The sequence below is a fragment of the Crassostrea angulata genome, chromosome 9 (assembly GCF_025612915.1).
Source record: "Crassostrea angulata isolate pt1a10 chromosome 9, ASM2561291v2, whole genome shotgun sequence".
In the NCBI taxonomy this organism is placed as follows: domain Eukaryota; kingdom Metazoa; phylum Mollusca; class Bivalvia; order Ostreida; family Ostreidae; genus Magallana; species Magallana angulata.
Window position 1 is genome coordinate 21,479,178 of NC_069119.1, and position 22,782 is coordinate 21,501,959.

Below are 22,782 nucleotides of genomic sequence, written 5' to 3' on the forward strand. Positions count from 1 at the left end.
TTTTTTCAAATGTGTTTCAACAAATCGTCCTGTAACGTGTACGGGTGAATGAAATACCTGAATGCGGTGAAGTATGAATGGTGGTCTCGGTCTGACATAGGGAGTGTGTAGCGATGAGCGTAACAATAGAAATCGACAATGGCGGTAGCCAGGGATAAAAGGAAATAATGAATATTTATGAATCATGTCAGCTTTAAGACGAATTTCCTACCTATCAAATAAAGACAAAATAAGCGAACAAAATTAACTACAGCTCTAAATATTCCCTCTTTGTAGTGCAATAATTTTGTTGTGCTTTATTGAAAGTTTTGCTAGCATATGCTATTATTTTTTCCTACCCATCCTGGATCTGGGACAAAACAGCGCCCATAACTTGCATCTGTGTGTAGAACGAATCTATGTTGTCATTTTCTGTAGGAAATGCCAATATTGGTGCATTAACTAAACATTGTTTAAAAATATTAGACGAATCCTCACTGTTTTTCTCTAACTTAAATTTTGACCCTGCGCGAGTCAGGAGGTTCAGTGGATAAGCATTGAGGGAGAAATCGGGAACAAACCGCCGATAACACCCAATTAATTCCAGGAAACTTTCACTTCGCTTTTATTTTCAGGTGTAGGCCAACTTTTTTTACTGCCTCTATTTTAGAAGGATCACACTTCACCCCTTTTTGGATACAATATGCCACCAAAGGTCACTTCTTGTTTAAATAAGACACATTTTAACGGTTTTAGTTTAAGATTGGCTTCCCTAAAACAACTAAACACGCTTCTTAGATTTGTAAGAACAGTCTGACTTAAAATCCTAACCAAAAACAATCACACCATCTAGGTAACACAAGAACTTATGCCAATTCAGGTGTCCTAATACTCTTTCCATTAAACGTCGAAAGGATGAAGGGCCATTATACAAACCAAACTAAAGTACGTTAAAGCTGAACACCGCTCGTAAATAGGCATCCTCACACAGATACCTGGGGCTCGTAACATAAAGGGTACTTAAGTGTTTAAGTAGGACTTATGTTCATTCTTAGACTTAAGTCCGTAACTAAAAGAGTGCTTAGCTAGGACAATTTACCTAAAACTTAGGCGGCCGGTAGAGGTGACTTAAGTATGTCTTAAGTATTGTTTTGATACATTTAGAAGTTCCATTGTTTATTATTTCAATTTAGCATTTAAATACAGTGTATTTATCACATATTTACACAAAATCAATATCTTAATGTTCACCGATATAAATGTTTTGATTTAATTGAAATACATTTTAACAGTGGTCGTATAGAGCTGTAACATTTTTCATATAATATGCAACTGGGCTGCTGAATAGGTTGTCAACACGCAATGGTCAGTTTAGAAGAAGTAACTACCGTATATAATTATGTAAACTCGCAAAACTTGAAAAATTAAAAAAGAACAAACCTTGATAATATATGTATACAAGATGTGTTTAAAATTTGTTTTAATATTACTATGGATTCCTCATTACAATGGTTACAGTACAGAATCCTTCATATGATTCTTCCTGTGTGTTACTTCCTTAAAAAAATCAAAATTAAAACCGATGACTGTTGTAGATTTTGTGGCACTGAAATAGAAACTATACTGCATATGTTTGTTATGTGTGAAAAATATTACCTCTGTGGAGAAATTTAAGCTTGCATATATACACAACAACCTCTAATAGAGTCGGTTTTAATGTTACTAATATTATTTTAGGCGAGACTTCATTAAATATATATATCATAAGAGAATGCCCAAAATCTGCTACGGTCTCGCTCGTTTGTTTACATTTTGCTTTAAATTCAACTTTGTATGAACTCACGCGTTAACATTGTTTCTAACGTTCTTTCAAAATATAACAATCGTGCGTATTTGACATTGGAATTTCATTTAAGATCTGCCTTGCAAACTGATCAACTGACTCGCACATTCTCCTACCGTCCACCCATTCCGACGAGCTACCCGATATAACTATACAAAACATTCTTTAATTTCACAACTGCCATCGAATTTAGGTGTTAATTTCAGTGCGCCTAATTACCTACCTGGAAATACTATTATTCATGCCCCTATAATTTCCATTACATTCTATTGTGCTCACAATCTCAAAGCTTAAATCACGCAACATATCGCGCTGAACCATCAAGACTCCAATTCTTACTTGCAATATTTCTTCTTCTATCCCAGAGTTTTCTAAAGATAAATTTGCTATCTGTCTCTCTAATTCTCTCACTTGCACACTTCTATCTTTCGGTGCAGGCGTAGAGAAAGCATAACCTCTTAAATCTATATAGCCATTAAGACAATTCATGTAGACTATGACAATCTAATTTAATTTCGAGAAAAAAGTTTCAAAAATGAAAAACAAACATTAGGTTTAAGGGAAATGATTTACTTTTTATTTCACAAAACCCCCAAAATAAAAAACAAGTTTTCCACAATTGAATTCAGTCCAGGTTCAATCTCGGAATAGGGCTCTCAAAGCGAGAAAGCACGTGCCATCTCCATTCCGTCATGTAGCATAAATCCTATCCTGGTCACGGCACCAAATAATATGGCCGGTACACTTAAAAATCTTTCCGTATAGGTTTTTTTTATCAGTACTTCGCGGTGTTTTTATTTTTGTTTTGAGATTGAATTTGTCCTATACATTCGAAATTAAACTTTACTAATAAATTTATTATAACAAAATAAGAACAAACAAGTCTGTCGCAAATAATTATAATCCCACAACCCTAAGAGCTAACTTAAACATTAACAGGGACCTAGATTAAACAGACAAGACGGGACTCAGGAAAAAAGTAGCTTTCGAAACGAAACCAGCTGTCTCCTTCGTCAAATTTGAAGATACATAACAAAAGACAACTGTCATTATGGCATTGCAAACATTTTTTGTGATTTTTGTAATAATCTGACCGAAAGAAATACCACTGACCCATTTCAACAAATGTCCTTGACGTTTGCTTAATCTGATTATTAAATGGACATTGACGTTTGTCACATTCAATACTAATAGATATCTGATTTTAGAAATGATTTTTGGGAGTTGATTTTAGTTACTCGGGCAAACCGGAAGTGAATCAGTGTTTAGACCTAAGCACAAATCAAAACCGTCAACAAGACTTAGTACATGTACTTGAAAATAATCTATAAATCCGATTTAATGTATTCAGAAGCATTGTTTTTCAAGGATATTTATTTTTAAATAATTTTTAAAATGGCCGGATTTAACCTTGGACTGTTCATCATGGAAACCCGTAGGAAAGACGGCGTCGAATACCCATCTCGATCCCTATACCTTATTATATGTGGATTATTGCGCCATTTTAAGGACAAAAAAGTCTTCGACAAAAATATCTCGGACAACAATGACTGTAGATTGAGTGAGTTCCGGAAAATTCTCGATAGCAAAATGAAAGACCTCTTGAAGCGCGGGTTTGGAACATCGATAAAACATGCTGCAGGATGAAGAAAGAAGGTGGAACAAGGGAATATTCGGCGATAAAGATTCGGAAACTCTTCAGCATACCATGTTCTATTACAACTGCAAACTCTTTGGTTTACGTGGACACCACGAACTTGAGTGTAGTCAGTTTGTTCTTGGGACCAACAACTCCGGAAAATGTGTAGAATTTATCGGGCGTGCCAGCAAGACGTACAAGGGCGGTTTGGCGCAAATGCAGCTAACAAATAAGCGCATACGACATCACAGTTCAGCAGGTAAGTTACCATTGAAAATAATCCATTTTATCTAAGTAAATCAATGACTTAAGGTGGAAGGCTACATCGTCACAAACATGTCTGACTTCCGTTCGAAACGCCATTGTGTTCCGGATTGATAACATTATGTCGTGGTACAAAATAGCTATACACCGTTAAATTGAACTCTTCTAACTAAGGAGACGAGATAGGACTGAAATCACCAAAACGCTTAGAAAATATGTCAATTTTCTTCCTGTTTAAAGCTTTTAACTAACATTGATTATCAGCTGTTTTGTACGGAAAACGTGGACTCTAAATAATGACTATTGGCAATACATTTTTGTCATGTCATCTGCAACAGACGATCATACATATGTGGCGGATTATCGATATAGGTAAGCAGATGTCAAATTTTCATTTAAACTATATATGTATGATGAATATAAAACGAAAGTACCGTAGTACGATCTCTTGAATTGATCCTAACTTCCCAAATTAAAAAAAAAAATTTGCAGTAAAAGACTTTCACTGAAACTTTGACATTAAACTAATGTATTTTGATTTAAATAGATACAGCTAGGTAGCAATAGCAGTGGAAGCCCGGATTTGCAAGCAAAATGAGGGAAAGAGAGGATTCTGAAAAGGAGCATGTTTTTCATTTCCACACATGCATGTGTATCACTTCGGACATCTAATGTATGTATTAATATGCGTATGGTTGTTGTTTATAATTGATATTGTATATAAAAAAGTAAAAGGCAATTTATAATAATTAACTACTAATATTTTGTTCTGAAGAGTTAAATATATATAATGCATTCATCAATAATATAATTTTTCAGCTTCAAACATTATCATAAGCACTACTTATCTTATATCTACATATTTAGCATAGACTTGTTCCTTTTTTAATTTTTCTTCGTGATTTTTCTTAATTAAAAAATTGATCCCAAGGTATTTGAGACCATGTAAAATAAAGAAAGACAACTCTTAAACAGGATCTTTCATACCAAGATTTTTGCAATAATTAAGTATTTCCTTTAATTTTTCAATTTCATTCAATTTCTTTTCTTTATCCCATTCACCAACGAATATTGTTTATATTTTCAGGTTTTTGTGGGATTTGTCCAGCAGTTTGCCTTAACAGAATTATGTCTCCCCTTTCAAAGGGGAGACATATTGTTTTTGTCGACTTTCTTATTAGGGTCTTCCGTCTTCAGCGGAAGACCCTTCTATTATTCTTCGGTTTCTTTTTCAATTCTATTATTAGGGTCTTCCGTCTTCAGCGGAAGACCCTTCTATTATTGTAATGTTTCTTTTTCACTTTTCTTATTAAGGTCTTCCGTTTCCAACGGAAGACCTTCTTGTTATTGCTTTGTTTCTTTTTCACTATTATTTTTATTGTTTTTTTTTTTCTGTCACGTTTTCTCAAAAATGCTTCTGCCCATTTTAATGAAACTTTCAAATCTTATTCATGACAAAATTTGTAAGAAAAGTACACGAGATTTTTTTGGTCGTCACTTCCGGTACCGAGATATTAAAGATTTTACGTTTTTGCTTGTTCACGATTTTTCTCAAAAAGTATTTAAGATATAACCTTAAAATTTTCAGATATGGTAGAGAGTGAACGGCCGCAGTGCCCTTCGCATATCCGAACGTCCGCCGTCACTTCCGGTCGTCACCGGAAGGAAATGAAAAACCTTAATTTTTCAATTTTTTAAACTTGAATTCTATTTATGTTTTTATTTGATAGACACGCCTGAAACACTTAAGAATATGAAATTTGTTTTAAAATCGATCCACGCATTCCCGAGATTTTGGGCTCCAAAACTCTGAAGCGAGAGTCTGCGTAGCTCAGTCGTTAGAGTGTTGGACTTGTGCCCAGGCGACCCGGGTTCAGTCCCCGAGTGCCGATTATTTTTTCTTCTTTAATTGTGTTTTGTCTAACGATTTTATCTTTAAAATGATGGATTTGAATGTTTTCCGTTTTCTTTTTGTCATTAATAAAAATAATAGCGGCTTTTTTTCTGTACAAATATCTAGCTCTTTTCTGTCAGCAGCTTGCTAAATTCAGACGCTCATCGTATTGCCGGCTTCAAAGACTCCCCTGCAATACGACCGCATTAGAGTTTGCTTGGTCGCTTTGTCGGCATCAAAGAAATGCCGCCATCTCAATGAATGTATGAACACAAAATTTAGCAATGCAGCCATGTTTTATTTATTCTACATTGCTTTGAAAGGAAGACTGTTTAGTATATATTCACATATACACATACATGTACATGCATGCGTGTATACATGCGTTTATTGACATGTTGCTTATATATTGATTTTCTGAAACCACTATAAAATTTAAGTCACTTTCTCTCTCTCTCTCTCTCTCTCTCTCTCTCTCTCTCTCTCTCTCTCTCTCTCTCTCTCTCTCTCTTTGTGTATGTCTATATACAGATACAAATATGTTCTCTGTCTGGGATTAAGAAAAACCTCCGAAGTTTACAGACAGAACTATACGAACGACCGGGTGACTGCGATAAGGTGTGAAAACTGACCACCTGTGTATGTGTGTTGAGCTTAGGAATAAACAGATGTAAACACCGATCGGGGAAATACACTGTTAAAATAAGTAGTTGGATTTTTCACTTTTGATAAAATTAAATCATTACAGCGGGGAGCATCGGGATTATAATCATTTAAAATCTATTACAACCTTCCTTTTATTTCGATCCCTTTTTTGCCAAAATTAATTACTTTGCTTAAGGTGGAATAACACATCTGAAAAAAGTCACTCAAATTAACAGTTAATAATTATATTAAAGATATAAGGAGATCAATCGCAGCTGGATAACCTAGCAGTCAGCTGTTATCAAATACACGAGATTCGTGTCTTGCATACATATCATAAGGGTCTATTAAGCGGGAAACACAGAGTAAATTCTGATTTAACAATATAGTAAAGTGTAAATCTATAGAAAGCAAGATGAAACCCTATATCTATGAAATTATGCTGTTACGCTATATCAAATGATTTTTTTTGTTCCAAAGCTGGTTGCGTGGGGGGGGGGGGGCATATGCACATCCCCTTTTAACTTAACTTATCTACAATATGCAGAGTTTCTAAATGTATTCTTTTTGCAGTCTTTTTACAAAAGGAAATTATTCAATCATTTAATTTGAGATCCAGGCGATCAAATTTTATCTGCGTCACCCGAAACACTTTATGTACGCGTTACTAAAAACGATCCATGACGTCACCTTGTTTACATAAGCGAGATAGTCTAAGCAGTTTAGAGTTGTGCAAAACTTTCATCTGTGTACTGTTGAAAGAATTACCAAACTTCTAGAACGTGTTCCCAGCTCAAGAAATCACTGTAAGTATGTGTTGCACATCGAAATCACTGTTTTAATGTTATACCTAAGAGCTTCGTGAGCGTAGTGAGCGACCCTACCTTAAATTCAACAATTGCAATAAATTTTGAAACTGTAGAGTGCGGTTTTTGTTTATTTTCAATAAAACTTTCTTCTTTCTTCTTAAATTCATACAATATTGCTTCGATTGTAACATGAACATATAATCTATATAGACTATGCATACCTGATGTTGAATGTCTGATCAAATGCTGGAAAACTATAGTCTACAGTCTGTCCGACATGTCCAGTACAATCTCTTGATTTAGCTATAAAGATTTGATAAGCTACATAGCATTTTTAAGCTATTCAGAGAAGCTATTTTTGTTTTAAATAAAAGCACTTTAGTGCAGTGATAGTTTTAATCCTTGAGCTGTAAGCATGGTAAGGATTACACGTCTCTTTAAACATTATGTTAAAGGCTAACGACCCCTTTTTTACCTGTACAAACTTCAAAACGATGCGGCATGTCAATGATGAAACAAAAGCACCCAGTTTGATTGACGTGACCAAGCGAGCGTAATTTTGCCAGGTCCATGGAATTCTATTGACTAGCAATTTACAACATTATATTTGATATATTTCGTCACATATTTAAATTGAGCAAAAAGAAGAAGGTACAGTTTATTTCAATATTTGCCCTAAAATTCAAAAGTTGTTTAAATCTCATGAAAATGCACACATACCATCTTGAATATGTGTGCATAAAAAGTACCAAGTTACACACTTTTATCTTATTTCAAAAAATAATTATGACTTCAACATTTTGGCATATTTTTTTGAAGATTTAGTCAAAAATTATGAAAAATAACACATTTTCTTGTAGTTTTTGAAGAGGAAAATGTGTCCGCAGCCGTCACCCACAACGAAATTAATTTATTTATTAAATGATATCACATGATAAAGTTATAGTGTGAGTTTCGTCATGGGCTACAGCTGCGGACATAGTTTTCTGTTGAAAAAACCACTGAAGAATTGGTATCTTCTGCTCAGTTTTATGAAAATTATGGGAAAATGCACTGTTTATGACGTCACAATTACCCTTGTGAAGCGTCTTATTGTGTAACTATTGATAAATTCTTAATTTGTGGGTATTTTTGTGTAAATAAATTTTGCATATCCATTTTCTGTGATATTTTTATAATTCACTCTAAGTTCAAAGGGGACTAAAACTGGATGACTAGGTTCATTTCTTTAGACAAGCATGTTTTTTCCTCTGATGAAATGGTATATATTTAGTATATAATTGATCCTTTTTCACCTTTAACCTGAAAAGCAATACATCTTATAAACACCTTAACAGACAACTATCTACTATTTTTATGGCAAGCGACTGTATGATGTGTTTTTTTAGTAATTCTTAAATGATATAATCGTGAAGTTAGTTGAATGGAGAACGTGCTTGGTAATAATACTATGAACGTGAGTCTTGTTTATATTCAATACAAAGCCTGTGCATCGCTAAACGAAGAAAATTCTACGAATATTTCACTCCCAGTGATATAATACAAAGTACCATAGATGTCTGCCAGGTCATTTATTTACTCTGTTGTTAGAAATAGTTGGTCCAAAAAATTCAAGTGATGATGAGACCTAAGTAAACATCTCCATTTTATACAATTTGTACATTTATTCAATCATAATTCTCACCACAAAAATCAAAACGATAAATATGTATCTATGTATATCAAGAAGTTATGGTGACTCATGCGGGAAATGAAGGTGGCGTTGCTGCAGAAAAAGTACAAAACCCACGTTAGTATTTAACATGAAAGTATAATGATAAAAATTTCATAGTTAAAAATTTGTCAAAGCGCAGTTGTTAGGCTGTTGCAAAAGTAAAAAGTTGTTTGGGAACGTTTCAATTTTTAATTTAAAAAGATAGACAAGTACGATGTTTGGTAAGTTAAATACTGTGTATCAAAAGCGAATTTTTTTTTCCTTTTCATGAAACCTATACCAGGACACCAATAATTAAAAATATCCACGCTATCACGGTTTGTTCTGTGCAGGGTATCTATATATCATATCGTTTCAATTTTAAAAGAGAATAAAAAATATTTGTATCATTAGATGATTTTACAGACTTTAAACTTTTTAAAGTTGGTATAATTCTGTATTTGACTGATCTCTTGATTTTTTCACGTTTTCACGTTTAAAGCCAATAACGTTATAGGGAAGCATAACTTAATTGAAACTGTCGTAAAGACATGTTTTTTTGTGTCGGTAAAGATTTTGGTAAGGCTGAATCTTTCGAAATTAATATCGATGGAATGATTATACAACAGACTTAACATATCTGTAAAGCACTCTGTATGCAATTTTTATAAGCCAATTGCAAGTTATTTGGAGCTTGTGTAAAATTGAAATTCAAATTACGGTATATTAAGTTTTGTTGGCTTAAATTCACAAGTCTTTAACGTGTATGTTTATTTCTTTAAACAATGTGACTTCATATGTCTATCACATGACGATATCCATAATACTTGTGTATTGAAAGCATTCTTTGCAGTGAGGGCATGTATATTGCACAGTAGCGATGCTATATCCCCTTCGCGAGGGGATAATTAAAGGAACTGTTTACACTCACATATTAACCATATCCAAACCGTATCAGATGCGTATCCAAACCGTTCCTATTTTGAAAAACAAGGTTATCCAAACCTGTTCCGTTGTTTACAATTAATCGACATAAACTGCTTATTTACATAATTTTAACATAAACTTCGTAAAACTTTAAAGATTTTATATGCTTTTAAATAGATCTGACAATCTTTTTAATGTAAAAGTATACAATGTAAGCCTTAAATAACACAAAAACTTATCAAGAAGCAAACTGAACCACCATTTTCACTTTATTCAAACACGTCACTACTGGCGCGGATACACGTACGACAGTGCTTACCCTCACCTGAGATTTACCACACAGTAAAAATGTTTGGCCTTTAAGAGACTTTGCACTGAAAGTTCCAAAACATTTGGGGCCATTTTTTTTTTTTTCGGCCAAAAAAAAAAATTGGGGCCATTGATTCATGACCACAAAGGAGGTCAGTTATGGTAAACAGTATCATTGATTGGTAATAATTCAGCACAATGAGAATAAAATCATTCCTATCCATGCTTCAATGCACACAAACAATTGAAATAATTTTGTGCTTTAAACTGTTTAAAAGTGTTCAAAAGCTGCAATGTTAAAACTATCGTGTTACTTTTTTGATGGTCAATGATGCAGATATGAGTAGTAAGTGAATTGTGATTTTTAGTCAATTTTTTATAATAAATATTTTAGTGAAAAACTGCATATGAATTATATTCTGAATAGCTTAATAAAGCTATATATCTTTTTCAAGCTATGTAGATAAATCAAGAGATTGTACTGGACCTTTCCCAAGTTGTTGCTTCCATCACAATAAAAATATTATACACATTTCTTAAAAAAGAAATTCAGTTAAAATCGATAACACTGAAAATATCCAAGATGTTTCATAGACAAATTATCATTTTTCACTCATAAAAGTTCGCAGGAACTAAAACAAATTTCTTACAGAGATTTATAATTTTCTCTATTCAGAACTCACTCGGAATACCTTGCACAATTTTTCAACGTTATCATCAGAGCTATATATCATGGCTGATGCAATGAAAAATTCCAGTAGACTTTCTATTTTAGGATGTGTATTGAAACAAGAAACGGTAGAGGGGGCATTTCAACACAGATAATCTGGACATTTTTCATATCAGTGGATGAATTTAGTTTGAGCACAAAAACATTTTTGAGTATTGAAATAATAAACCGAAAAGTGATGGGAGGAAAAATTGGGACAGAGTATAAATTAAACTGGTTGCCATGTTAGTCATATTCTGTGCCAAGTTATGTTTCAATCACTTTTTGATGGTTATTAATTTAATTAAAATACACAAACCCGAGAAAGAAATACAGTTGAAATCGATTAAAGAGGAAATATCCAAGATATCTTCATTGACACATTATCATTTTTCACTCATAAAAGTTCACATGAACAAAAGCAAATTTCTTATGGAGATTTCTAATTGGAAATGTTTACATCTTTTCACCTTTCGGAACTCACTAGGAATAATGAAGCACAGTTTCCTGATGTTATCATCCGGGCTATTTCATGGCTGATGCAATGCAAAATACCTGTAGACTCTCTATTTTTTGGGTTGTGTATTGAACAGGCTTGGGGCAAATTACATTGTAAAGTAATGCATTACATTACCATTACTTCATGAATTTAGGCATTAAATTACCATTACCATTACTTGATTTTTTTAAAGTAATGCATTACATTACCATTACATGAGTAAAGTAATGCATTACCATTACCATTACTTTGTTTTAAAAAAGTAAAGCTAATAAAGAGTTTTTGCTAATGTTTCAAATATAAAACACTCTTTAACATATCTACAGGTTCATGTTCAGTATCAGGTTCAAATTCAATGACTTTATATACAAGAGTCATTCTTTTTTTGCTCAATATATAATAATCTTGTGGCATTATGAACAACATATTACATATTAAGTAAAAAGATATTTATAGACATTTGGCATGATACAATGTCAGATATGATAGATATAGAGACACAGAATTCGTGCATAATAGAAAACTATTTATGGAATAGTGTTGCGGTTATTAAAAAGCTAAATAGAGATACATGTATTTCCCCAGATAACACAAATCTTTATAATTTTGTATTAATTTAGAGACAGAGGGTTTTTCCCAGTTATATTTCTTAATATTTTTTAATCGGATTTCTTTATGCTGAGGACACTTTAAGACAAAAGATTACTGTTGCACTTTATGATCAAAGTTTCGAAGGTTTCATCTTTTAACTGCATCCTATTAGTTTGAAAATCTTCCCAGCTATACTAAATAAACGTTCTACAGGTGCAGTGGAAGCTGAGACTGAAAGATTGTTTGAAATCTTTAACCTAGGATATCTGAAACAATAGAAAATATACATGAATCCTGTATTTTCTTTCAGTCCAAACTAATGTACTTAATATACATGTACAACAGAGAGAGAGAGAGAGAGAGAGAGAGAGAGAGAAATTATTTTTAAATGGGTTATGATATTGAAAGTGATTTTGATTTTCATCATGGATGGACAGTGCATTCATTTTGCCCTTAAAGGTGTATGTATGTCCCCTATTCTATTGGGACATGGCATAGGGAAGGGGGTTAAGGTGTTTTGTTTTGATACTTATGTTATCCTGGGGGCATAGTGTGTTGTTGACACATCTTTATTGAAGTGCTAACTAATTAGAGTAAATTGTTTAAATGATTTAAAACTCTTAAAAACAACACTCATAAAAATGTTATGAAACTGTGTTGTTATATCTAGTAATATGAATAATTTAAAAATGAAATTTTATATATCTTTTTTAATACAACTAAAAAATTTTTATTTCAAGAATTATTTCTTTCTTCTTTATAATAAAGTTAATCAAATTCAATTTTAGCTATTTATTTATTAATCACATTTCTTAAAGTGAACATGTATAAATAAGCATAGTAATGCAAAGTAATGCCATGTAATGCCAGCATTACACTAAATTTTGGAAAGTAATGAATTACATTAGCATTACTTGTAATGCTAAATTTGTGGCATTACACATTGCTAGCATTACTTTGAAAACATGTAATGCATTGCAATGCATTACCATTACATTTAGCATTACCCCAAGCCTGGTATTGAAGCCTGAAGCAGTAGAATGGTCATTTCAAAACAGATATTCTGGGCATTTTCATATTAATGGATGAACTCAGATTTAGCACAAAGGTGTAATGACCCCCGGGGGTAGGGTGGGGCCACAATGGGGGGGGGGGGGGTTAAGTTTTACATAGGAATATATAGAGTAAAACTTTAAAAATCTTCTTCTCAGAAACCAGTCAGCCAGGAAAGCTGAAACTTGTGTGGAAGCATCCTCAGGTAGTGTAGATTCAAAATTGTGAAAATCATGAACCCCCGGGGGTAGGGTGGGGCCACAATGAGGGGGGGGGGTCAATGTTTTACATAAGAACATGTAAAGTAAATCTTTAAAAATCTTCTTCTCAGAAACTTATCAGCCAGATGATTCTTTATAATTGTTAAGACTTTGGCCCCAGGACAATTCTTCAGCCTCACAAGAAGGTTCAGAGTTTGATGTAGGTTTATATCCCATATAGAAACAATTGTTAAGGATCTTTTTGAGAACTGCAATACTCAACATGTGATATGACTATAAAGTCATACTGTTAGAAAAGGGATTAATGATTATAAACATTAGAATATCCACGGGGGAAAATGGATTTTATTTATACAGGATCTACATGTATAATTGATCATTGTCAAGATAGTTTGTATTATGACTCCATTAAGCTGATTTTATCATACCTATTGTTCCTCAGGTGAGCAATGTGGCCTATGGGCCTCTTGTTTCCATATTATTGCGATGTTTACACCTAATTGAGCTATATATCAACCTAAGGCAAATCAAACTTTGTCCTGTGCCTAATCAACAACTAACATTTAATGATTACTGAAACAAAAGCCTTCAGATAATTATTGATATAATATTTACAATATATATAGAACCATTTTAACAAGAGCTTGGATTTTGAGTAGATGTGTCAAACAACAATGTGACGTAGGCCTGTCTATTTCATTGCTGGCCACTCAGCCATTGCTCTTTGAAATCAACAAGATTTGTCTGGCTTTTGAGCTAAGACTACGCAATTGGTGTATATTTCGCTTGAAACCGCATCATTTTCAACTTGTTTTGACCCAAGAAATAGCTAGCTACATCCAACCAAAATCCAAGGTCTTGTTAAAATGGTTCTAAAACATATAATCCCATAATTACGGTAACTGAATTGATATTAAACAGTAAAAGAAATCAAATTGGTCTCATCAATTTAATGTATGCCTAAAAAAATTTATTAAAAAAATCTACAAAATCAAGAAATCTGAATACTAATACATGTATTTTAATATAACTGCTTAAGATAGAATCACACACGTGGAAATTATTTGATTATGAAAGATAAAATGATAAATAAAATGTACATACCCGGTATGTCAAGTAAGCGAAAATTTTGTTTTTTGGCTATAAGAAATGAAGACTAGTATTTAAAAATTTCAATTCAGTAAGCAACAACAAAAGCCCCTGCAGGATTCAAATCTGGATGTACGGATCACAAGCCCGACAATTTATCCACTATGCTAAGAGTAAGTTACATGTTGTCGTCGATAAAATCCTTTTGATAAAATGAAATGACTTCAATTAGAAGTCAGCCATTTTATGATGATGTTTCATTTCACCTTAAGAAATACACATGGGGTACTAATGGAACAGAGTGTAAAGAATAAAAAAATGCTGCACAAAAAATTTGTTAGGAAAATAAAATTAAAAATTGTAGTCAATGATTGTCATGACAGAGTTATAGTCAAGTACCGGGTACTCAAACAATTGTTGACATCCTTATTAAAAATATTAAAAACTGCATTGCAACAATTTGGAATATTTTTGTTTTGAAGCATTATGATTCTCATTTTTTGACACAACAACCACTAAACAACACTGGCTTAAATATTTGTACAATGTATTGACGTTATAAATTAAAACTGCTTTGATTAGAGTTCGCTGCTTTGATTAGAGTAAGCTGCTTTGAGTAGAGGTACTGCTAATGTACTCAAGTGAGCAATTTGGCTCATCAGCCTCTTGAATTTTAGGGCATATATTGAAAGAAACTATTTTTTTTTGGGGGGGGGGGGGGGTTTGGTTGTTGTTTTGTTTTGTTTTGGGTTTTTTTTTTGGGGGGGGGGGGGGCAGCAAGCCCAGCCTTGTCTTTCGATTTATGAACTGTATAAAAAGAAATATTGTGATTTATTGGTAGTCAGGCATTTGCAATTAGAAAGGTTAATTTTTTTTCATTTTAAAATGCCATTGTTTGTAAATTAAAATTTAAGAAAAAAAAGAAAATGTTCTAATGTATAATGTATCAGTATGAAAGAATTCTCATGGTCTTAATTTACAATTTTCTGTCTTTTATTGCAATTTAATCTGGTTAGAATACATGCAGAGAAAAATAATGCCAAGTCTTAAAATGACTTTTAGCATGTAAATGGTTTTTGGGAACATGTACTGCTTCAGAATAAAGAATCTTGAATTTAATCAGAAACATTTTTTTTCTTCTGTCATTTTGTAGATGCCAAAACGTAAAACAATTGATGGCAGGAAGCGGAGGGAGAAACAAAAAATGAGAATGAGGCAGAAGAGACAACAGTCTCAGGGCCCAGACACTCCTCCCAATGAGCTGGTTGTAGAATCCAGTGTTCCTGTTGGACCAGTGGATGGAGCAATCTCTGCTCCCCCCAGTAATTTTCTGGGGCAGGTTCCCATGGGGTTTCCTCAGTGTAAAAAACCCCTGGCCAGAGTGCGGGCCTCTCTTCGCGAGAGAATGCACTCACCTGCCCCGAGGTTGCCATCTCCTCGGGGAAGTCGTCTGTTTGTCCGCGAACAGGACAAGGCACCGTCCCCTGACTCCCCAGCGTGGGTTTGTGCTCCACCGAGGGCACCTGGACCGGACACCGGGCACGTGTCTGGTCCAGCAGGTCAGGCGCAGCTGGATACCTCCAGGGAGGAGGAGACCAGCAGTATGCTAAAAGATGAGGAAACCTTAACGAGAAACAAAACGGATACTGAACGGAAAACAAAATGTATTCTGAACGAACACAAGATACTAGAAACTATATATGAGAACCAGAAAACTGATATATCGGAGGAAATATATGATAAACAAGACAATGGGATATCAAAGAATATGTATGAGGATCATAACAATGAGAAAACAAAATGTATGATAAAGAACCAGTGCATTAAGTTGTCAGAGAATATGTATGATAGCCATGATGAGATATCAAAGAATCTGTATGAGAATAAAAAGAATATTAATGTGAATCAATTGAGTTCCATATATGTGAATCTGAATGAGAACCTACAGATAAAGAAAATGAAGAATATAAATGATAAAACAGAAAGCGAGAATGATCTCAAACGAAATCAAAATGATGGAAGAGGGAGAAAGAGACAAAGGAGTTTTATTTCACCACAAAGGAATTACATGAAAGGAAAACTTGATGACAATGAATTTGCTTGTGGGAAAAATTTGAAAGTGTCCTCTAAATTTCCAAGTAATGAACACTTTAGTTTTGTTTCTAAAAGAGTTATTCAAGGTTCATTCCATCAGGGAGATGTAATATTTGGAGAAAATGCAGGTACTCAGTGTGTTGCAAATTGTCTAGCAAGTATTTCTTATCACAAAATGAAAAACGTAATGTATTGGACATCAGAAGACATGGACCAAATACTTATAACTGGCAATGAACTGTACACATTTCTGCAAAGAAGTTCATATATAAATGATAGATACTTGTTGGTAGAGGAACTACCACAACTCTTTGAATGTTTCGATATGTCATATGTTTTCAAAGCAGATGAGCCTCTGACCAGTGTGATTTTGCCTAGTGATGAAGTGAATTATGCAGATTTCCATGCCTTGCCACTAAACGAAGCATTAGAAATATCTCTTGGAGAGACGGATGGTTGTTTTGTTTGTTATGGAGGAAACTCTATCTTAATTGGCAAATTTGAACATGGTTTTTTTCTGTTTGATTCTCATTCAAGGTCTATTGATGGAATGGTAACTGAAAATGGGAAAAGCACAAGAATTCTTTTATCTGATCTTGGGCAGGTGTATATGCATCTTTATTCTTTAGCTTTTTCAATGGGATACTCACAGAACGTGCTTTGTAATTTAACTGGGGTGTATTGCAAAACTACTGGCATGACAGACACAGAGAGAGAATTTGAACCGTTTGCTATGACCGTTGGTGCAGTAAAAAAATCAGAAGGGAATAATCAAAAGTTTCAGAAAGATGATTTCATGATTTTATCTAATGAAATCGAACGGTTTACGTTTTTGCCTCTAAATGAAGATGTCAAAAGGACTCTTTGTGAAGAACTGAATGTTCCTTTAATGTGCATTGAAAATGTAGATATCGTTCAAGATATAGAAAAAGAATTATCTTTACCCGGAAGAGAAAGAGAAATTATTGGAGATGGGAATTGTTTCTTTAGAGCAGTATCTTTCAGTGTTTCAAACTCAGATGATTTCCATAGTACCATTCGGAGTGCTGTTTGCGCACACATGATGGCAAATCAAGAGGTATTTAAAACATTTTTACGTAACGGAGAGGGATCTATTGAGAGTCATCTTTCTGCTTCGTTGATGACACAAGAAGGGACATGGGCAACTGAGGTAGAGATTTTGGCAATGGCACACTTATTAAGAGTTGATATCTTTACATATTCTGGAGGTCGATGGTTGAAATTTTCGGGGGACATGGTTAACAAATGTCTGAACAAGAGACGTGGAGCAATTTATTTGCATCATTTACATCAAAACCATTACAATGTCGTGGTTTCTATGCATGACAACTCAGATTATAATGGAACAATAGGAAAAAATGTTCTACAAAGGAGGAATAAAAGATCATCAAGATTGACCTCTTATGAAAAGCGGAAAAACATACAGAGAGAGAAATATAATCAGAACCCAGAATTACGAAGCAAAAAATTAGCTGCAGCAGCTCTCAAGTATGGAGAACACAAGAATTACCAATCAACTGTGAAGGAAAAATACAGGGAAAAGTACAGGTCTGATACCAAAGTCAGAGAAAGAAGTAAAAAGTTGTATGACAAAGATCGATATGTTAAGAGAGAGATAAGCAAAAAGATCAGCAAAGAAAAATACAAGCATAACGATGTCCATAGAGATAACCTTAAAGCAAGGAACACAGAGAAATACAGGACAAACACCTCGCATAGAAAAGATGTAAAAATCAGAAGTAAAGAGAAATATAAAACAGATCCTTTATACAAAGAGAAGACGAAGAAGAGAAGTATAACCAAATACCAATCAGATGAAAAACACAGAGAACATGTAAAGAATAGGAGTAAACAGATCTACAATAATGACGAAGCTCACAGAAAGCGTGTGAATTCTGCAAATACTCAGAGATATAATACCGATGAAACGTACAGGAAAAGAATTCAAAGAAAAATATCTATGAGGTATGAAACAGATGATGTCTTTAGAGAAAAAGCTAAAGTCTATAGTAAGAAAATGTATGCATCAAGTACTTATGTCAGATTAAAGAAAAAAGATGCAGTAATACAGCAAAGAAGAGCAAAAAGTCAAAAACTAGAGAACGAAGAGAAAGTAGCAAACTTATTAAAGTGTAAAGTAAAGGAAGGCATTGATTACATATGTTGTTGTTGCAATCGACTGTTATTTGCAAATCAAGTCCAAAGATGCGATCCCACTACTTATGAGAAGAAAACAGAAGCAGCATCTGCAGCCGAGGTCTGCATTCAGAAAAAGTATTTTCATCAGTGTTCAGACGTTTGCCTTCCAAATTGTACAAAATCATCATTGTGGATTTGCTTTACCTGTCATAGGAAGATTCTTAAAGGGAAAATTCCAGCGGAGGCGACAGTCAACAATTTGTTTTTAGAAGATATTCCGAAGGAACTCTCTGATTTGAATTGCTTAGAAAAACACTTAATTTCATTGCAAATTCCTTTTATGAAGGTAATGGGGCTTCCTCATGGTGGTCAGAAGAATGTTCATGGACCAGTTGTTTGTGTGCCATCAGACATGAAAAAGGTAGCAAGTCTACCGCTTAAGGAAGATGAAAATCTGTTGTTGCGTGTTAAATTAAAAAGGAAATTGAATTACAAAGGATATTTTGAATATCAGTTTGTAGACCCGAAGCATGTTTTTGCTGCCTTAGATTATTTGAAACTGAATAACAAATGGTATACAAATGTAACAATAGACAAGAATTGGAAAGAAAATGAATATGATGAAGTTACAGAGGTAACTGAGGAAATACAATTAGATGATGAAGAAAACCATGAAGTAGCTAACGATACTTGTTTACAGCCACTGGATATTGCACAGGAAGTTTTGGATCATTATTTTGATGACATATACATGTACAATATTGCACCTGGAGAAGGTAAGAATCCAGTACGTATGTTGCAAGAACCAGGAAACGAAGCTAAATCCTTCCCATATCTTTTCCCAAGCGGAAAGTTTTCGTGGAATGACGAGAGGTCGGAAAGGATAACGTTATCTAGATATTTCAACAATCGGTTAATGAATGCAGATAACCGATTTGCTAAAGATACAAGTTACATTTTCTTCAGTCAATATTTGTCAGAACTGAACCAAGTTATTGAGAAAACTCAAATCTCAATTCGAAAATCGGTCACAAAGATTGGTAGTGAAAAATTGGTTACACCAGACATGTTACAAGACCCTGAGACCCTTTCAAAGCTTTTAAGAAATGACGAGGCATTACGGTTTATGCAACCTATTCGTGGAACACCGGCATATTGGTCTACAGCCCAAAAAGATCTCTTCGCAATGCTTCGGCAGTTGGGAATCCCTACATGGTTTTGCTCTTTCTCTGCTGCAGAACATAGATGGAATGATGCTATTAGAACAATTTTACAACAACAGAATGAACACAGAGATCCAGATTTGTTAGATTGGTCTGAAAAGAATGAAGTACTGAAAAGCAATCCAATTACTGTTGCAAGGATGTTTGAGCACAGGTTCCACTTGTTTCAAAGGGATGTCATTTTATCACCATCAGAACCGATTGGAAAAGGTGTAGACTTTTTTCAGAGAGTTGAGTTTCAACAAAGAGGATCGCCTCACATGCATTGCTTATATTGGGTTGAAAACTCTCCTAAAATTGATCAAGATGGAGAAGAGGCAGTTTGTAATTTCATCGATAAATATGTAACTTGCGCAGTTCCTTCGGAGGAAGAAGACGCTGAGTTAAGAAATATTGTGCTAGCTGTTCAACAACACAGTAAAAAACACTCCAACTCATGCAGAAAGAAAGGCTCAGAATGCAGGTTTAATTTTCCTAGACCGCCTTCCGTGCGCACATTCATCACTTCACCTGAAACTGATGAAATTGATCAAAATATTGAAGCAGAAACTAAGAATGAGACAGAGAAGAGCGTGGCTAAAGATATGCTTATGCGTGTTTGGGATCAAATGCAACTGGACAACAATTCTTCAAGGACAGTAGAGGACATTTTCGATGCATTGGGATTGACGCAAGAACAATACGAAACAGCATATAACATGATTACGAAAAAGAAGGCAATTATTCTACAAAGACAGCCATTTGAGCTTTGGACCAATCAGTACAACTCATGTCTTTTAAGGTGCTGGGATGCAAACATGGATATTCAATTTGTTTTAGATCCATTTAGCTGCATAGTTTATATCATTTCTTATATTTCAAAGTCCGAAAGAGAGATGGGGATGTTGCTGAAACAAACAAAGATAGAAGCCGAAGAAGGGAATTGTGAAGCACGTCAAACATTGAAGAAAATTGGCTCTGCTTACTTGAAACACCGGGAAGTGAGTGCGCAAGAGGCTGTATATCGTGTTTGTAATTTGAAAATGAAAGAGTGTTCAAGGAAGGTAGTTTTTGTACCAGTGGGAGAAAACCCAACCCGTTTAAGCAAACCACTTTCTCAGATAAAGCAAAGGACACATAAGGAGAAAGAAGAGACAAATGAGGAGGGAATTGATGAGGAAGAGGAGGATATATGGATGACAAACATTGTTGAAAGGTATGAAAATCGACCGAACAAGACAATGTTCCATGACATGTGCTTGGCTGAATTCTGTTCTGAATACCGCGTTCTTGCAAAGTCGCAGGTTCCAAAGACTCCAAATGAAAATGTATTCGAATTGCAGAATTCAAAGGGATTTATACAAAAGAGAACAAGAACAAAGCCAGCTGTTATTAGATACCCAAGGTTTAGTGCTGACAAAATGTCTGAAAAATACTATCAGTGTCTCCTACAGCTCTTCCTTCCTCACGTGAAAGGAACTCAATTAAAACCACCAGGTTTTGATCTCTATCAGACATTTTATGAGAATGGTCATGTTAAAATTGGAAATGATCAGAACTTACAGGAAGTTAAGTTATTGGTCGATAGAAATCATGCAAAATTTGCGGAAAATGAAGAAATAATAGCGAATGCACAAGAAACGTTTGAGACAATGGGGGAACCGCAGGATGCATGGGCAACTTTATGTCCAGAAACTGAATTAATACGAAAGGAATGTATGGAAGAAAGAAGTAAACTGAATGTGTTGGATGATCATGTCGATGAAATACCAGATATGGAAACCGAGGCAAATTCAGCTGATGTCATGTTCAAAGTGCAACAAAATAACCAATCCAGAGAAGAAGCCATGCAGATAATCCAAAATCTTAATGAGACACAGAGAAATATATTTTATTATGTAAGAGACTGGTGTCTAGAGAAATCAACAGGACAAAACCCAGACCCCTTCCACATATTTATAACAGGTGGTGCAGGTACCGGGAAAAGTCATGTTATCAAGGCTATTCATTATGAAGCTTCACGTTTACTTGCAAAGAACATGTCGACGCCAGATAGTTTAGCAGTACTGCTGTCTGCTTTCACAGGAACAGCTGCTTTCAATATTGGTGGTAATACAATCCATCACCTGTTTTCTATGCCAAAGTATATGCGTCTACCATATGAACCATTAAAAGAACAGACTCTTAGTGAATTAAGGATACAGCTTCGAGATCTTAATGTACTTGTAATCGATGAAGTGTCAATGGTGTACAAGAGACTGCTGTATTATATCCATGAAAGGCTTGTGCAAATAAAAAAGAGCAAAGAGCCGTTTGGGGGAGTCAGTGTCATTGCGGTAGGTGACTTTTACCAGCTCCCTCCTGTGAAACAACGTAAAGATGAAAGACTCTACAAAGACAATATTTCATATCCAGTTGACCACTGGCAAGAACTGTTCAAAGTTGTCGAGTTATCACAAATCATGAGACAAAAACAGGATGTACCATTTGCAGAAGTTCTTAATTCTCTGCGTACACGAGAATTGCAGGAACCGCTTAACACCGAAACCTTGTCCATGCTTCGTGAGTGTGTTAGAGAAGGACCAGAGGACGTGTTACATGTATATGCTACAAACGACGAAGTAAACAATTACAATCTTAAAATGCTGCGTGAAAGTTGCGATGATTTTGTCGAGATTGATGCTCAGGATTTCGAGAAAGACACAGCAACAGGAAAACTAACAATGAGAAAAAAACCTATATCTAGATCAAAAACAGACGGTCTGTCCAGTTCCCTGTTGATTGCGGTGAATGCACGGGTAATGCTCACTCGAAATTGTAATGTAGAGGATGGACTTGTGAACGGTGTCATGGGAAAAATTTTGCATTTTTTATTCAAAGATGGAAATGTAGATCATGTTCTTGCAGTTGGTGTGATATTCGATAATATGAATGTTGGACAAAGAACTGGGAGAAAAACACCAGAAGGAAATGTTGTTTTAATCGAGAGGGCACAAGAGGAAGTGGTTGAAAAGAAATCAAGATCATTTATCAGACATCAGTTTCCTCTACGACTATCATGGGCGTGTACTGCTCATAAGGTTCAAGGAATGACGGTTGACAAAGTCGTTGTCAATTTAGACCGAACATTTTCTGCAGGTCAAGGATATGTTGCGTTAACAA

The 22,782-nt window shown here is 34.5% G+C and overlaps 1 pseudogene; it reads left to right on the forward strand.

The window, feature by feature from the left end:
* Nucleotides 1-3,455: 3,455 nt before the first annotated feature.
* The window catches only part of LOC128162912 (uncharacterized), a 69,094-nt pseudogene continuing 49,767 nt past the window's right edge, over nucleotides 3,456-22,782 (forward strand).